The sequence below is a fragment of the Kogia breviceps genome, chromosome 5, assembly GCF_026419965.1.
Source record: "Kogia breviceps isolate mKogBre1 chromosome 5, mKogBre1 haplotype 1, whole genome shotgun sequence".
NCBI classification, from domain to species: Eukaryota; Metazoa; Chordata; class Mammalia; order Artiodactyla; family Physeteridae; genus Kogia; species Kogia breviceps.
The window spans coordinates 49,977,492-49,997,193 of NC_081314.1; the positions used below are offsets into that span (position 1 = coordinate 49,977,492).

The window sequence follows — 19,702 nt, forward strand, 5'->3', positions numbered from 1 at the left end:
CCTCTCACTGTTGTGGCCTCTCCTGTTGCAGAGCACAGGCTCCAGATGCACAGGCTCAGCGGCCATGGCTTACGGGCCCAGCCATTCCACAGCATGTGGGATCTTCCTGGACTGGGGCACAAACCTGTGTCGCCTGCATTGGCAGGCGGATTCTCAACCACTGCACCACCAGGGAAGCCCTAAAGTTTTATTTTTTAAAGTCTATTATTCTGTAAAGTTTTGCAGTAAAGAATCTTACTTATCATATTTAATCAAATGAATCCTAAAGTGAGATGTCCCTGGAAAGTGTTTTTTCCCCCTTTCAACATATTAACTTTTGGAAATGCTGGTGTAAATCAACACAGTATCCTGCCTGGAAAAGAATTAAGGTAATGAGGGTGACATCTTTTTTCAAAGTTATTTAAAATGAAGACTCAATGAATAAGAAATATATATTTATTTTTGAAAATTTTGTAGAGAATTTGAAGTAACTATACTGAGAGCAGAGACAAAAATATACTAAAAAGAAATTTTAGTACATAGCAGGTAAGTAACCAAGGATAAAAATCCACAAAACAATAATAATAGCAAAAATAAAAATAAAAAAAATAGATAACTTTCAATTAGTTCCAGATTTAGAATAATGTTGGAAAATTTTGAACAGAAAATAATATAATCGTGGACTTCCCTGGTGGTCCAGTTGTTAAGAATCCACCTGCCAATGCAGGAGACATGGGTTCCATCCCTGGTCTAGGAAGATCCCACATGCCGCAGGGCAACTAAGCCCATGAGCCACAACTACTGAGCCCGCGATCTAGAGCCCATGAGCTGCAACTACTGAGCCCACATGCTGCAACTACTGAAGCTTCCACACCCTGAGGCCCACGTGCTGCAACTACTGAAGCCTGCATGCCTAGACCCCATGCTCTGCAACAAGAGTAGCCACTGCAATAAGAAGCCTGAGCACTGCAATGCAACAAAGATTAGCCCCCCTCACCACAACTAGAGAAAGGCTGCATGCAGCAGTGAAGACCCAGCACAGCCAAAAACAAAAAAAGAAAGAAAAAAAATAATTTAGTCAGGTAAAAATATGTATAATTACCAAACGTGTTCTTTAGAAAGTCTATGAAAGATGAGATAACATGAATATTCTCATTATAGTTATGGAAATTGAGGTAAAACCAGAATTTCAAACTTAAATCCAGGGAGATAATTAGGGAGATTAGATTGAGAGTAGTAAATCCATGAAATTTATATTTAACCACAATGTGAAAGGATAGTTTTTAAAAGCTGCTCTTTACAAAATCTGATTTTCAGCTACATAAAATTTTACCAACGTGGCTGTGGTGTTTTTAACTTTCATCATGTATTTACACTTTACTTTAAAGCTTAGATGAAGAGCAAACATGTAAGTTTAAAAAAAAGCTTGTCGTAGATAGGGAATGTATTGTAACACCCAATAGAAAAAAACTGTGTATTTATAGAATTCCCGGGTCTCTATATACTTATCCACAGAATCACTGTTATATTTTTAAACCTCATTCCTGGAAGCACTGCAGATGTCAGATCAATTTAGAGTGCCAAAGAGTACCTCTGGGAATGACATGGCAGCAACTGAAATAGTATTTGGCCAAATTAAAAATGTATGCCAGTGATGCAAAAAATCACAGTAACCTGGCTGGTATGTAGCTATTATTTAACTGTATAATTACTGGTTTCTCTACTGAAAAACTATTGGTTGTTTATGCAGTGAAATGGAGCCCATGATTTAGGCAGAGTCTCTCTTCTGATGTCAGTAGTAACTGGTTGGAGATTGTATCCAATCACAAAATATAATTTCCCAAGCAAACTATTTGGAAAAAGCTGTTAACAAATTATACTGTAACTCACTTAGAAACAGAAACAGGAGAATACCAATTTAGGGATTATTTTTCACTATAGATTCTTAATAATCAGAATGATGTTCATATTCTGAACTATTTATACATTTCTGTACAAACAGATTAGCCTGATCTTAGTGTTTACTGAAATTTTTTAAAATTGTAAATATTTACTCTGTAAGACAACTAATAAGATATTGTTTTTCAAATAATTTTCTTTATATGTTCATGGTGCCTAGATCTCTGCTCTCTCACCTGAATGCTGGTCTTGTGGTTAATGTTGCCATTTGGAAAGAACTATGTTTTCATAGTTCTTAAAATTCCAAACTGGCCAAAGTTGCCCAAGTGCCTGGAAATACAGCATGTGTTCTTAAATTTAGGAGAGTTCATAATATTTATAAATAGGCTCCTCAGGATCTATGTTATTTTCCTCCTAATTGATAATGCTCAGTGGACTACATTATATTTTAAAGTGCGACAATCTGCTATTTGGAAAGTGCTGGAATTTTCCTATTTCGTCATTTAAGGAACAATTTTATGCTAAAAACATTATGTCAACATTATAAATGTATTATCTTGAAAAAAATTGTATCAGGATATTTCATATTTGTGAGGTTCAGATGTAATCAAAGAGTCTCATTAATCATATATATAGTGGAAAGAATATTAAATTTGGTCTGTGTTTGTGTCTTGCCTTTTCCAGATAGAGCATGTTTGCTCAAGTCACTTCTCTTTAGTTCTGTTCTTTGATTAATAATATGAGTCCAATAATACCTAAATATGAAATAGTGTTGTTTGTAAATAATTATTACATCAACATTACTGTCATCTTTATCATCACCAATTACATCATGATTATCATCAAATTTAATGTAATCATGGAAGATTCCAGAACTCCCATACTCATAAACATACAAACAAATCTGAATCCACTATTTATGGGGTTAGAAGGCAGAATTCAGAATTAATATATTATCAAGTAGCAAATACAATTTTGACTATTTTCTATCTATTCTATACTTGGACCTGCCAAAATTTATAAATAGCTAACTTGGACAAATAGAAGATACAGAAAGTATAGATTTGGGAGGTGCAACTGCTTAATTCAAGTAAAATAAATTATTGGGTGCTTTTAGTCTATTTCTTGACCAAGTGGAAATCACAGAAAAGGCTTTGGGCAATCACAAATAAATGAATGCTCTATACTGAATTTTAACTCTCCAAATTATGTTTTTTTAATAGATCTTTATTGGAATACAGTTGCTTCACAATACTGTGTTAGTTTCTGTTGTACAACAAAATGAATCAGCCATATGAATACATATGTCCCCATATCCCCTCCCTCTCGAGCCTCCCTCTCATCCTCCCTATCCCACCCTCTAGGTCATTGCAAAGCACGGATCTGATCTCCCTGTGCTATGCTGCTGCTTTCCACTAGCTAACTATTTTACATTTGGTAGTGTATATGTGTCAATGCTAGTCTCACTTTGCCCCAGATTCCCCCTCATACCCCATGTCCTCAAGTCCATTCTCTATGTCTACATCTTTATTCCTGCCCTGCAACTACGTTCATCAGTTCCATTTTTTTTTTTTTTAGATTCCATATACATGTGTTAGCATATGGTATTTGCTTTTCTCTTTCTGACTTACTTCACTCTGTATGACAGACTATAGGCCCATCTACCTCACTACAAATAACTCAATTTCATTTCTTTGTATGGCTGAGTAATATTCCATTGTATATATGTACCACATCTTTATCCATTCATCTGTCGATAGGCATTTAGGTTGCTTCCATGTCCTGGCTATTGTAAATAGTGCTGCACTGCCCATTGTGGTACATGTCTCTGTTTGAATTATGGTTTTCTCAGGGTATATGCCCAGTAGTGGGAGTGCTGGGTCATATGGTAGTTCTATTTTTAAGTTTTTAAGGAACCTCCATACTGTTTTCCATAGTGGTTGTATCACATTACATTCCCACCAACAGTGCAGGAGGGTTCCCTTTTCACCACACCTTTTCCAGCATTCATTGTTTCTAGATTTTTTGATACTAGCCATTCTGACCGGTGTAAGTTGATACCTCATTGCAGTTTTGATTTGCATTTCTCTAATAATTAGTGATGTTGAGCATCTTTTCAGGTGCCCCTTGGCCATCTGTATGTCTTCCTTGTTGAAATGTCTATTTAGGTCTTCTGCCAACTTTTAAACTGGATTGTTTGTTTTAAGTAATGCAGTTATATGTTATAGAACCTAGGAAAGAAATTATATTTGCTAGAGTTATTATATTAATGAATAATGATACAAAAATAGTATAAAATTAGTTTTGATATAAAATATACTTTGTGCCATTTGTGCTGGACAATGATAATCTTAGGTAAAATTAGATTATTAATTAATTCAGAAATTCTCTAATTAAATACACAAATGCAAATGTTTTTGACAGATTCAATGATCAACATTGTTGAAGTCAAACTTCCAAATCTAGGAAGCAAAACAAAGGTATACACATCTGGCAAATAAAACTGTGTGAATCCTTTACCAGATTAATTTTTGCATTGCATATTTTCTGACTTTTACATTCATTTTGTGTGCTTTTGTATAACCATAAGAAACATATAACATGCTAAAATATAAAATACTAAGCTTGAATAGTCTATGAATAGTCTGGTTGTTCATTCACCCATCCATCCACTTAGGAAACAAAGATATCTGAGTATCTATTTTCACTTGGCTTTGTAAATACAAAACTAAATGTCACATCTTGGTGTCTCACAGTCCAGATGGTGAGGAAGACTTAAAAATAATGATTAAAATGTAATATTAAAAGTGTTACTACACACGCACACACACAGAGTATTTATAGTGTTGACAAAGAAAAGTGTGATATCAACTTCCTTAGATAAGGAAGACTTTAGAGAGGCAACATCACTTGAACTAGGTTTTTGAAACCTAACAAGGAGATTTCCACACACTTAAGATGGACTTGTTTACTGTAGGAGGGAGAAAAAAACATGTGCAAAGGCAAAGAGGAGGAGCATGTGGCCTGAGATTGGTGAGGTGGGACAAGATGTATGATGAAGAAAAAGGCAGAAAGTGATTCATAGAATACTTTGTAATTTCATTTAAGGAATTTGGAGTTTAGACTATGGCTAATATAAGAGCCCTGATGCTAATATAGCATTTGAATAATAAAATCTGACTTTCATTTTTGAAAATTCATGTAAGAGCAGTAGGTCTAATGAACTGAGGGTGTGTAAAGTGGAAGCAGAGAAATGAAATAGGTTATCATATAGTTTTACAAGACATGGTGAAAATGTAAATTAAGCCCGTGAAGTGAAGATTAAACAGGAAAGTGTTGTGAGAAAAATGCCAGGATATAGTAATCTATTGCATGTGAAGTCAAAACAGTGAGAGAGAATGAAGCCTGCCAGATGGCTCTCTGATTTCAGGTTTGGGTATGAAGGGTATATAATTTTTTTTAATCCAAATCAGAAAACTTCTGAAAGTGAAAAGGGGTTCTAAAATAATCAAAATTGTATAATGTTAATATTTATTTCTTAATGAATTTGTTGGTTTTTCTATTTTGGATATATAAAATACTTTTATTAAAAAATATTTTTGTGGAGGGGGGACTTCCCTGGTGGCCCAGTGATTAAGAATGTGCCTGCTAATGCAGGGGAAACGGGTTCTAGCCCTGGTCTGGGAAGATCCCACATGCCACGGAGCAACTAAGCCCGTGCACAACAACTACTGAGCCTGTCAGTCACAACTACTGAGCCCACATGCTGCAACTACTGAAGCCCGTGCACCTAGAGCCTGTGCTGCACAACAAGAGTAGCCACCACAATGAGAAGCCCATGTACCACAATGAAGTGTAGCGCCCTCTCACCACAACTAGATAATGCCTGGGCACAGCAATGAAGACCCAACAGCCAAAAATAGATAAGTAAATTAAAAGAAAATAATATAAAATAATTTTTTAAAACTATTAAAAAAATTTTTTTGGCTATGCCATGGCATGCATAATCTTATTTCTCTGACCAGGGATAGAACCCATGCCCCCTGCAGTGGAAGCATGGAGTCTTAACAACTGGAGTGCCAGGGAAGTCCCCTAAAAGGTATTTTTGTAAATAAAATTATTTGTGCACATAAGCCTATGTATATCAAAGCAAAGCAAAACATTACATAAGTAATACATAAGTAGAAAAGTTACATGAGTAGAATTATTATCTTTGGTTCACATTCATGTATTTTAACCAGTTTCTAAAATAACTAGGAATAAATCTAACCAAAAAGGTAAAAGAGTTGTTCTCTGATACCTATAACACATTGATGAAAGACATTGAAGGTGATGCAAATGGATGGAAAGTGTTACCACACTCATGGATTGGAAACATTAATATTCTTAAAATGACCATACTCTCCAAGACTATCTACAGATTCAGTGCAATCGCTATCAAAATATCAAAGACATTATTCACAGAACTAGAAGAAGTAATTCTAAAATTTGTATGGAAACACAAAAGACCCTGAATAGTAATTTTGAGAATGATGAACAAAGCTGGAGGTATCATGCTCCTTGATTTCAAGCTATACAACAAAGCTATAAAATCCAAAAAAATGTGATACTGGCAGAAAAACAGACATAGATCAATGGAATGGAAGAGAGAGCCCAGGAATAAACCCATGCTTATATGTCAATCAATCTATGACAAAGGAGACAAGAATATACGGTGGAGAAAGATGGCCTCTTCAATAAATGATGTTGTGAAAATTGGAGAGCTACATACAAAAGAATGAAACTGGACTGCTTTCTTACACCATATACAAAAATAAACTCAAAACAGATTAAAGATGTAAATGTTAGACTTGAAACCATAAAACTCCTGGAGAAAAACATAGGCAGTATGCTCTTTGCCATCAGTCTTAACAATATTTTTTTGGATCTGACTTCTCAGCCAAGGGCAACAAAAACCAAAATAAACAAATGAGACTAAGTCAAATAAAATAGCTTTTGCACAGTAAAGGAAGCTATCAACAAACCAAAAAGGCAACCTACTGAATGGGAGAAGATATTTGCAAATACATACCCAATAAGCGTTAATATGCAGAATATACAAAGAATTCATGCAACTCAATATCAAAAAACAAACAATCTGATTAAGAATGGGCAGAGGATCAGAATAGACATTTTTCCCAAGATGATATACCAATGGCCAACAGATGCATGAAAAAATAACACTAATCATCAGGGATATGAGATCAAAACCATGATGAGCTATCACCTAACACCTGTCAGAATGTCTTTCCTAAAAAGACAACAAATGACAAGTGTCGGTTAGGATATGGAGAAAAGGGAACCCTCATGCACTGGTGGGAATGTAAAGTGGTGCATTCACTATGGAAAACAGTATGGAGGTTCCTCCAAAAATTAAAAACAGAACTGCCATGTGATCCAGCAATTTCACTTCTGGGTGTTTACCTGAAAAAAACAAAAATGCTAATTCAAAAAGATATACGTGGACTTCCCTGGTAGCACCGTGGTTAAGAATCCACCTGCCATTGAAGGGGACGTGGGTTCAAGCCCTTGTCTGGGAAGATCCCACATGCCACAGAGCAACTAAGCCCATAGACCACAACTACTAAGCCTGTGCTCTAGAGCCCGTGAGTCACAAGTACTGAGCCCACGCACTGCAACTACTGAAGCCCGCACAGTCTAGGGCCTGAGTGCCACAACTACTGAGCCAGTGTGCTGCAACTACTGAAGCCCACACACCTAGACCCCGTGCTGCACAACAAGAGAAGCCACTGCAATGTGAAACCTGTGCACTGCAAAGAAGAGTAGCTCCCACTTGCCGCAACTAGAGAAAGCCCGTGTGCAGCAACGAAGACCGAACACAGCCAAAAAAAATTTTTTTAAAGATATACACACTACAATGTTCAATGCAGCATTATTTACAATAGACAATATATGGAAGCAAACTAAGTGTCCATAAATGGATGAATGGAAAGTGTCCATAAATGGAATGAGGGTGTTATGCTAAGTGAAATGTCAGGCAGAGAAAGACAAATACTGTATGATCTCACTTATATGTAGAATCTAAAAAACAAAACAAAACAAAACCAACATGAAAACAGACTCATAGATACAGAAAACAAACAGGTGAATGCCAGAGGGGAGGAAGATGGGGGTGAGATGGGTGAAGGAAATTAAGAAGTATGAATCTCCTCATAAAATAAGTTAGCCTCAGAAACATAATATACAGCATAAGAAATCAAACAAATGAAAAAATCAGTTTCTTAGCTATATTTGTCTCTCAAATCATGTCCCTGAAGACTTTTTTTGTGTTCAGATAAGTTTTTTTAAAATGAAATTGCTTGCAATCTATTTCAATGTTGTGTTTTATGATTAATAAATTTGAAGTAGTTGACTGTTTTTATTGTTAACATTCTATAGGTCAGAAATATTTTTAATTGAGAAAATTTAATTTTGCTAAATAAATGGTAGTTTCATTCCACTTTTTTATTGAAACATGTAAAAATTTTAGTCCAAGGGTTTTTTACCAACAGTGCCTTTTAACTTTTATTCATAGTAACTTTCTTCAGCAATTATTTTTACATTACAAAATTCATCAAATAAGATGTCTCCATGATTTTTCAGTCTTGTCAAACTTAAATGCAGCAGAAAATAAAGGCCATCTCAATTTTATTCTAATCTATTACAGATTATTAATTTATTCAGTTTTTAAAAAGGAGAATTTTAAAAGTTATTCTTCAGAACACAAGTTATTCTACAGCTCAACTGTAGATTTTCAAAAATAATTTATGTACCTGTTTGAGTTCTCACCTGATTTTCCACGTTCTTTTATTTTGGTTTGTTTCTGTGTGAAAAAAGTTTTATTCTTTACATTTCTAAATGTTTCTCTCAATAGTTTCAATTATCTGAAAGCCTCAGAGTTGACACTTTTTGACAATTTAGAAAGATTTCCAACAAAACAAGTTTGAAGAAATTAATCAAAATCTAGAAAACACTTTCACTACATAGTTTAATATCATTTTAGGACAGTTAGATTGGTTTACTACATTGTTTTTATTTATTTATTTTTTTTTTAATTTTTTTTTTTTTTTTTTTTTTTTGCGGTATGCGGGCCTCTCACTGTTGTGGCCTCTCCCGTTGCGGAGCACAGGCTCCGGACGCACAGGCTCAGCGGCCATGGCTCACGGGCTTAGTTGCTCCGCGGCATGTGGGATCTTCCCGGACCAGGGCACGAACCCGTGTCTCCTGCATCGGCAGGCGGATTCTCAACCACTGCGCCACCAGGGAAGCCCTACTACATTGTTTTTAAAAGGCTTAAATATTTCTATATATTTATTGATCATGGACATCAGAGAGAGAGTGTAAAAACCTCTTAATGTGTAAAATGTGTTTGTATATTTATAGAAGCAATAGTATACTGATTGATATATTAGATTGGTAAAATATTACAGATTGTTTGGATATAATTATTAATTTTATGTGTATACAACCAATTCCAAATATACTTATCTCCATATATTTCTTTTTTTTTTTTTTTTTTTTTTTTGTGGTACGCTGGCTTCTGACTTTTGTGGCCTCTCCCATTGTGGAGCACAGGCTCAGCGGCCATGGTTCACGGGCCCAGTCGCTCCACAGCATGTGGGATCTTCCCGGACCAGGGCATGAACCCGTGTCCCCTGCATCGGCAGGCGGATTCTCAACCACTGCACCACCAGGGAAGCCCTATATATTTCTTTTTTTAAAGATATATTTTATTTTATTTTTATTTTTAAAATTTATTTATTTATTTATTTTTGGTTGTGTTGGGTCTTCATTGCTGCACGTGGGCTTTCTCTAGTTGCAGTGAATGGGGGCTCCTCTTCTTTGCAATGTGTGTGCTTCTCATTGTGGTGGCTTATCTTTTTTCTGGATTCTGGGCTCTAGTCACAGGCTTCAGTAATTGTGGCATGCAGGCTCAGTAGTTGTGGCACACTGCACATCCACGGCACTTGGGATCTTCCTGGACTAGAGATCAAACCCACGTTCTTTGCATTGGCAAACGGATTCTTAACCACTGTGCCACCAGGGAATTCCCTATTTTCCATATATTTCTTAATTTTAAAAGTTTATTATCTTTACTATGACTTTGTGATCTAAAACTTTTATATTTCAATCTTCCTAAAAGCATGTAATTTTAATCCTGAAGATTGAATTTTTAGCTATTTTAGAATCATAATCACAGTAATCTCAGGTGTTTCACCATAGCCTAATTAAGTTCCAAAAGCTTTCCTTAGAGTCCATGAATTAGATGAAAACATAACTTTTATTGGGATTAATCTAATTGGCTTTCTATTTGAAGCAACTATTGAGATTAAATTAAACCTCACATCACTTACCATTTGCAAAGTTCTTCTCTGGGAAGGAAATAGAGCCAATACATGAACAGTTGTTGCTATACTTTTTGTGCATACACAAGAAAACTTGAGATTAAAAAAGTGAAAATAATTTAGAATAGTCATTTAATCTAAATGAAAAGAGTAAGTTCACTTTCTACAGCTATATTAATTAAATCAAGATCTAGTAGAATATCTTTGCTTTTAAAATTTATTATTATTTTTATTGTAGTATAATTGATTTTCAATATTATATTAGTTTCAGTTGTACAGCATAGTAATTCAAATTTATTTTTTTAATTTTCTTTTTAAAATTTTAAATTAACTGCCATTGCTTCTCCTACAGATTTCTGATCTGATTTTCATATGGTCTTTGATATCACTGTGACCCCACATATGGTGGATGATAAATGTCAACAAATATTTTGTGCAATTCATGATAACTTTTACTAGTAGATTTTTTACACCTATCTTGGATTTTAAATATCTTTGTTCTTTGCTGCTACAAGTTTAATGCAAAATGAAAGTTCCAGCAATCAGTGAAATAATTAGTTGTAAATATTTAGGATAAAATATATAACAATAGCCACAGTAGCAAGGGTGTGAAGGCTTCTATAAATTCTGACAGGACCCCTCAGACTTTATTTCCTACATATATTTCATGTACACTTAACCTCTACCATCTCACGTTTCATACGACCCCCACTAATTGGAGCTTTAACAATTTTGTGAAACTTACAGGCCATGGGACAGTCCAGGGACAACTGACTGCAACACCAAATAGTGCAAGGGCAATAGCATCAAATACTTGCTCTACCCCCACTTGAAACTAAAAGGAGGTAACTGTCTGTGTTGTTTATGACTGAGAACACTTTGTTTTATCATACATACACTATCATGTGTAGTCCCCTTGTCTCTGGAAAGGATCAGGAAAAGATAGAAGTGTTACGACTAGTCTTTTTTTTCCACCAGATTATTACATGTTAAAGAGAATATTCTATTTACTTAATTCATTCTCACACACTATGAGATGATGCCATAGCCAAACTTGGAAGCCAAAAGGTCAAGTTTACAACACCCAAATTATTCTAAGGCAATTATTAATAATAAGACTTCTTAAAAATGAAAAAGATCTTGAAAACTTGGGACAAGTGCTAAATTGAATGGGATGCAGGAACAACAAGATAAACTAGTGTTGTCTTTAGCTAACCAATAGGTAAAGTCACCCTGGATATAGGTGACTTGTCCATTAACTGATTTGGAAGGAAGAGATAATTTGAGTTTCGATGATGAGTTCAACTTGAGCATGATCAGTTTTGATAACTGTGGTACATCTGGGTGGCAAAGCTCAGAAGATATCTGGAAATATTACTTTGGAGTACAGGAGAGTGGTAAAAGACAGAAATACAAATTTGGGAGTTTTCAGCATGTGGGTAGTAGCTGAAACCATGCAAGATGAAAGATTATATATGACACTTTCAACACTAATATTTGTAGAACATTTCATTGGCAGTTTCTGGAAATAAGACCAATGGCCTTTGTCTAGACATTAACAACAAAGGAGTGAATGTAATGTCATAACATTACTCTAAATGACTTGTGTGTTAGTTTCCTGTAGCTGCTATAACACTTTACCACAAACTTGGTTGTTTAAAACAACAGAAACTTATTTTCTCACAGTTCTGGATGCCAGAAGTCCACAATAAGTATCACTGGGCCTAAATCAGGGCGTTATCATAGCAACAGTTCCTCTAGAGGCTCTAGGAGAGAATTTGCTACTTGCCTCTTCCAGGGACTCTTCTGGGGGCTGCTGATATTCTTTGGCACGTGGCCACATCACTCCAGTCTCTGCGTCTGTCATCACATCGTTTACTTCTCTTCTTCCTCTGTGGTAAAATCTCCCTCTGCTTCCCACTTATAAGGATATATGTGATTGTATTTAAAGCCTACTCTGATAATCCAAGAAAATCTCCCTATCAAGATCTTTAATTTAATTACATCTATAAAGTCCTTTGTTGATATATAAGGTAACATTCACAGATTCCAAAGATTAAGTTATGGACATTTTTCTTTTTTCTCATTGAGAGGTGGGGAGCTGCTATTAGCAGTCCACCATAACTTGTATCTATCTAATGAACATCAATGTGTAGATTTTTCATCATCTCTAACATCACCGCTGAATTTGGAAGACTTTGTAAAAATAAAAAAAGTAATATGAAATATCTCATCTTTTTTATTGATTACAAGTTGAAAAGACATTCTAGATATATTGTATTAAATAAAATGTGTTTAAAATAATTTTACTTAATTTTTTTCAATATGGCTATTAGAAAGTTTAAAATTGCATGTGAAGTTAACATTACATCTCTATTAGCACTCGTCTAGAATGTGTGTGAGTTTAAATCTCTTAATTTTATAGATAAGTTGCTATTTTCTTACAAGTAAATAATTACAATTTCTGAAAACTGCATACCAAGTTAATTAAATTGCTCAATTTTATTTTATAGGTATACTTTATTGCAGTCCCTATTTATTCAAACTGTTTACTGCTGCTTCTCTCTATTTCACAGCAACAAACTAACAGGACTTCATGTGAAAATCATTGACCACCATATGCTCCTCCAGCCTCCTTTAACTCCTAATTCTAGGAGCCTGAGAACTAAAGCAAACCACAAAGAGCCACAGTCACCACTCCCAGCCCTGACTGAAGCATCTCACAAAAGTAGTCTCACACAGTGAGTGCCAGACGGATGGGCAATCTTCTAGAACTGAAAGGAAATAAGGTAATTTTGAGGAAGTTGACATTTTCTTTTAAAAGAGGTCATATTCTAAAGGGTGAAGTGTGATGAGGAAATAAGGGGAAAATGTTTATGATGGGGAGGGATCCAAGGGAAACTTGTAGGTAGAAGAGTGTTCCCTGAAAGGAGGTTTGAGATTTGAAGAGACCCGTGTGTAGGTCTGGGAAAGAGTTGGAGAGGAGTGGTCAGAGGAGAAAATCCAGGAGGTTCTGATGAGTAAAGGCCTGAGAGGGAGAAGAACGAAGGACACTACTATTTATCAAGACCGTATTGTGTGTAGGGTAACTTCATATATGGTATTCTAAATTTATTTATAATATTCATTTTTGAATGCAAAAAATTTGAGGTACAGAAAGATGAAATGATTTTCCCAAGGTCATACAGCTATTAAATATCAAGGGCAAATTTAGGATCCATCAATTAGTGGGTGGAGATTCTTTTAGAGTATTAAAGCCTGATTAAATGGTGAATAGGTGAGGGTGGAAAACATGGCAAGTGACTTGAGAAAATTGGGGTAATTTCAATGATAGGAGTCTGTGTTTGATTGGAATTGGGGAGAGAGGAAGCAGGCCATGGAAGTGTTTGTACTTGGAACTATTTGTGGCAGCTGTGAGAACATACCACATCCAGAGGACTCAGAAGAAATGGGACACTGGTTGACCTTTTAACTAGTCAAAGTTTTGAACTTGACTGGTTTCCTGGCATCCCACTATATTTCTAGTAAGCCTAGACCTCTGCATTTTTAGATAGGTGACTGTAAGAAATGAAAGCATAGTTAAACTTCAACTCACACATCTGAAAGAAACACAGTGAAAAGACCAGTTCAAGTTTTAGTTCACTGTAAAAATGAAGGTATTAAAAGAACTATGGTAGCTCATAATTAGGTGACTTAAAGGTACCATGACATCATATCAGCCTCCAGAGTTCCCAGTGACGTACTTCTCAACTTATGCTATTCTGTTTAGAAATCATTTCATTTTCATTTCACCCAGACCCTTCAAGGGCTCAACACCTTTTCTTCAGATATCAGCATTATCCTTGCTTCAGTGGATTCTTATCCTTGGGCTGTGAGATAAATTATTTTATTGATGCCCTTCCCTGGCACACTGTTGGTCTCTAATCACTTAAGCATTCAATCTGTAAATAGATGACAGAGTAGCTGCTGGAGATGAGTAGAGAGAAGAAAATCCTACACACTAACAGACTTGGCCCAGCATAAATTTACAAAATCCAAATATAGCTTTCATCCTTGCTGGTCTTTGGCAGCCTCCTTTCATTAACTGCTTGGGGTTGTCTGTATTCTGGTTTCTCAATATTCTTCTTTACTTGTAGCTGTTAATCTTGCCTCTCATTTGGCCAAAATCAAGCACTTGACCCAGCCTCCCTCATTTCACCTCATTTCAATAGATCAGTGTCTTTACATACAGATCATTTCATCCTTCCCCAAAGTCTGAGGAAAAGAAAACATTTTAAAGCAAATATCTTTAAGCTCTAGTTCAGATCCCTTTTTGTTTTCTTAAAAACGTAATTGTCAGTATTTACTTTTCTTCTTGTATCTTTCTCCCCTGTCTATTTGCTCTTTTTTATGTGCTGATCATATAAGGTTAACATTTTTTTTTTAAGTTTTGGCAAATCAACAGCAGAAATAACATACCATTATTATTTAAATTGACCTTGAATTATGTGATTGAAAATTTAAATATTTAGCAGTCATTTCATTTCCTACCCAGTGAATTGTCTTTTGAATATTTATGCCCCTATATCTATTAATTTAGTATAAATTTTGCAATGGTATTTAAACTTGTTTATGAATTAATGTTAAACATTTACCAGCTTTATGACAAATATGTTTCTGTTTGTTACATCTTACTAATGTCTAAGATATGGTAAAAATTGCAAAGGTTTAATTTTGTGCATCACGTTGGTCACTCTTTCCCTTTGTGATATCTTCAAATGTTTCTATACTTAGAATGTCATTAGCTTTCTATATTTCAGATTAATATATACTTAAATAGTTTTATATTTCTATGTTTATTACTTTAAAGTTTTGAATTCATGTAGAATTATTTTACTCTTATAATACCAATTTATCATAGGTCATGAAAAGAGCAAATCATCTTTAACTTGTCCAGCTTAATTCATACTCCACGTCACTAATTTAGAAGGTACAATTTTCCAAAATTAAATCGTATTTGACAAACTTACTGATTCATTCTGTTAGACAATAAACATAGTAAAGATAAGAATCATGTCATATTTATGTGCAGGCAGTATAATCCTTAATGTATTAATTTAATACTATGTATGTTACATGATGGGCTTTCAATAAATGTTTGCTGAATTGGATTACAAAATTGGGTTATCGCATTAAGTCAATGTCATGATAATTATTTTTATTAATGCTTTGCAGGGTCTTCTTGAAACTATGCTTTTAACCAAGTCAACTTATATATCATTCCTTCTGTATTCTTTCTTATTTCTATCCAGCTTCAGACCATGTTGGCATAGCCTCTCTGTTTCTCATTCTAGAACCTAGCCGTCTGATTTCAAAGGGCATGTATTTGCCCAGTGATGTTGCTTCTGTCTGACACTTTGGACAACCACCCATCTTCAGTCTCTAGGACTCCCTATCTGCATGAGCTTTTTTATGGGACAGACCTTATCTATTAATAAAGTAGCAATCACTTTCCCCAAAATCCCTACACTTTAGACTTTCTAATACTCTCTGCAGTAAGAACACAAAGATATAGCTGCTTAGTTAGTTGTTTATTGACCATGTATTTTATTTTATGAAAATCATTTTCAATAGTGCTAGCTCTAGCAAAGACCAGAAGGATTCAGAGATTCCTAATTGGAAATTATTAAGCTGACTGTGTTTGCTAAGGAATGGAACTCCATAGTTTATACATTGTATAAAAAAATAAAGGACATAAAAGAATGGCAATGGAAGAAAAATAGGCACATTTTCTTGGTATTTTTCTTAATATTGGAAAAGAGCTTCCTATGTAGTCAGATGATCAAACTTTCTTAGAGGATATAGACTGAGTTTATAATTTTTTTTTTTTTTTTTTTTTTTTTTTTTTTTGTGGTACACGGACCTCTCACTGTTGTAGCCTCTCCCATTGCAGAGCACAGACTCCAGACGCACAGGCTCAGGGGCCATGGCTCAAGGGCCTAGCCACTTTGTGGCATGTGGGATCTTCCCGGACCGGGGCATGAACCCGTGTCCCCTGCATCAGCAGGTGGACTCTCAACCACTGCACCACCAGGGAAGCCCTGAGTTTATAATTTAAAACTTCTTAAAACAGATATAGAAGATAGTGAGGAGGGACAGTCAGAGATGAATGCAAGAAACTGAACAAGAAAATAATACAAAGATCTTGATAGAATAAAATTAAGCATATAGAGTTTATTGCCTTCTATAATTTTTTTTTAAAGAAATAGATTTGAAGAAGAAGAAACAGGTGTACATGTTGTCTTAAGACTGGTGAGAAGAAAAATAATGAGTCAGAGACTAAAACTGTGTGGTTAAGCCATAAAACAAGATTATAGCAAGAACTGGGAATGTGAGACTTCAAGGTTTTGCCTGAGGCCACCTCTATTCATCTTCAACCATACATCAGGCAATTACAAGTAATGTAGAAGTATTTCCTGTCTTGTATAACTCCATAGGTTCACTTTTTTTTAGAACATTACTTTTCTTTTTTTAAAAATTTCTTTATTTTTGCTGTGTTGGGTCTTCGTTTCTGTGCGAGGGCTTTCTCTAGTTGTGGCAAGCAGGGGCCACTCTTCATCGCGGTGTGCGGGCCTCTCACTATCGCCGCCTCTCTTGTTGCGGAGCACAGGCTCCAAACGCGCAGGCTCAGCAGTTGTGGATCACGGGCCCAGTTGCTCCGTGGCATGTGGGATCCTCCCAGACCAGGGCTCGAACCCGTGTCCCCTGGATTAGCAGGCAGATTCTCAACCACTGCACCACCAGGGAAGCCCAGGTTCACATTTTTTATGAAATATAATTGTTTTCCTTTTTTTTTAACGTTTTTATTAGAGTATAATTGCTTTACAATGGTGTGTTAGTTTCTGCTATATAACAAAGTGAACCAGTTATACATATACATATATCCCCATATCTCTTCCCTCTTGCATCTCCCTCCCTCCAATCCTCCCTATCCCACCCTTCCAGCTGGTCACAAAACACAGAACTGATCTCCCTGTGCTATGCAACTGCTTCCCACTAGCTATCTATTTTACATTTGGTAGTGTATATATGTCCATATATACACTACCACTCTCTCACTTTGTCCCAGCTTACCCTTCCCCCACCCCATGTCCTCAAGTCCATTCTCTAGTAGGTCTGCATCTTTATTCCCATCTTGCCCCTAGTTTCTTCATGACCTTTTTTTTTTTTTTTTTAGATTCTATATATATATATGTGTTAGCATATGGTATTTGTTTTTCTCTTTCTGACTTACTTTACTCTGTATGACAGTCTCTAGGTCCATCCACCTCACTACAAAAAACTCAATTTCATTTCTTTTTATGGCTGAGTAATATTCCATTGTATATATATGCCACATCTTCTTTATCCATTCATCCGTCAATGGACACTTAGGTTGCTTCCACATCCTGGCTATTGTAAATAGAGCTGCAATGAACATTGTGGTACATGACTCTTTTTGAATTGTGGTTTTCTCAGGGTATATGCCCAGTAGTGGGATTGCTGGGTTGTATGGTAGTTCTATTTTTAGTTTAAGGAACCTCCATACTGTTCTCCATAGTGGCTGTATCAATTTACTTCCTACCAACAGTGCATGAGGGTTCCCTTTTCTCCACACCCTCTCCAGCATTTATTGTTTCTAGATTTTTTGATGACGGCCATTCTGACTGGTGTGAGATGATATCTCCTTGTAGTTTTGATTTGCATTTCTCTAATGGTTTGTGATGTTGAGCATTCTTTCATGTGTTTGTTGGCAATCTGTATATCTTCTTTGGAGAAATGTCTATTTAGGTCTTCTGCCCATTTTTGGATTGGGTTGTTTGTTTTTTTGATATTGAACTGCATGAGCTGCTTGTAAATTTTGGAGATTAATCTTTTGTCAGTTGCTCCATTTGCAAATATTTTCTCCCATTCTTTGGGTTGCATTTTTACAGTTAGTATCTTTTAATGAAAAAAAAAGTTTTTTAAGTTTCATGAAGTCTAATTTGTCTATTTTTTCATTTGTTGCCTATGCCTTTGATATCAAGAAATCATTGACAATCCTATGGCATGAAGCTTCTGTCCTGTGTTTTCTTCTAAGAGTTTTACAGTTTTTCATTTTACATTTAAGTTCTTGATTCATTTTGAATTAATTTTTGTATATGATGTTAGATAAGGGTCCAACTTCATTTTTTTGCATGTGGATATCCAGTTTTCCCAACACTGTTTGTTAAAAAGACTATCCTTTTCCTATTGAATCATCTTGGCACCTTGTCAAAAATCATTTTACCATTTATATGAGGGTTTATTTGTGGGATTCTCTATTCTATTTCATTGGTCTATATGGCTGTTTTTATGCTAGTACCACACTGTCTTAATTACTATAACGTTGTTGTAAATTTTGATATGGGGAAGTGTGAGTCCTCCAAGTTTTTTCTTTTTCAAGATTGCTGTGACTATTCAGAATCCCTTGTGATTCCACATGAGCTTTAGGATTGTCTTTTCTATTTCTTAAGAAAAATGTCATTGGGATTTTGAGGAATTGCATGAATATGTACAGCACTTTGGGTAGTATTGACATCTTAAAACTATTATCTTCCAATCCATTAACTTGGAATATGTTTCCATTTGTTTGTATTTTTTTCACTTATTTTCAGCAATGCTTTGTAGTTTTTATTTTACAAGTCTTTCACTTCTTACTTAAGTTAATTTCTAAGTATTTTGTTCTTTTTGATCCTATTATAAAGGGGATTGTTTTCATAATTTCTTTTTCAGATTATTCATTGTTAGTGTATAAAAATGCAACTGATTTTTAGGGTTGACTTTATATCCTATTGAACTTATGTATTAGTTCTAATAGTTTTTAATGGAATCATTAGGATTTTCCATGTATAAGGTCTTATCATATATGAACAAAGATCATTTTACTTCTTTCCAATTTGCATGCCTTTTATTTTTTATTTATTTAATTTATTTATTTATTGCCTAATTGCTCTGGCTAGAACTTCCAGTATTATGTTGAAGAAATGGCAAGAGTAGGCATTCTTGCCTTGATACTGATCTTTGAAGAAAAGTTTTAAGTTTTTCACAGTTGGGTATGATGTTAGCTGTGGTTTCCTTTATGGCTTCTATTATATTGAGGTAGTTTTTTTTTTTTTTTTTTTTTTTTTTTTTTCTGTTCCTAGTTTGTTGAGTGTTTTTATCAGGAAAGGGTATTAAAATTTTTCAAATATTTTTCTTCATCCACTGAGAAGATCATATGTTATTTTTCCTTCATTCTGTTAATGTGGTATATTACATTGATTTTCAAATGTGGAACCATCCTTGCATTACATGAATAAATCCCACTTGATGTTTAATATTTAATATGCTGCTGAATTTGGTTTGCTAGTATTTTGTTGAGGACTTTTGCATCCATGTTCATAAAGGATATTGGTCTATAC

At 35.0% G+C, this 19,702-nt stretch overlaps 1 long non-coding RNA gene across 7 annotated transcripts in view; it reads left to right on the forward strand.

Annotated features, from left to right (window-relative positions):
- Positions 1–19,702, forward strand: part of LOC136791970 (uncharacterized) — a 410,072-nt gene that overhangs the window by 165,586 nt on the left and 224,784 nt on the right. For all 7 annotated transcript variants that reach the window (XR_010840922.1, XR_010840920.1, XR_010840924.1 and 4 more), the window contains one exon: positions 12,839–13,051. This is a non-coding gene — a long non-coding RNA (uncharacterized lncRNA). The remainder of the gene's footprint in view (positions 1–12,838; positions 13,052–19,702) is intronic.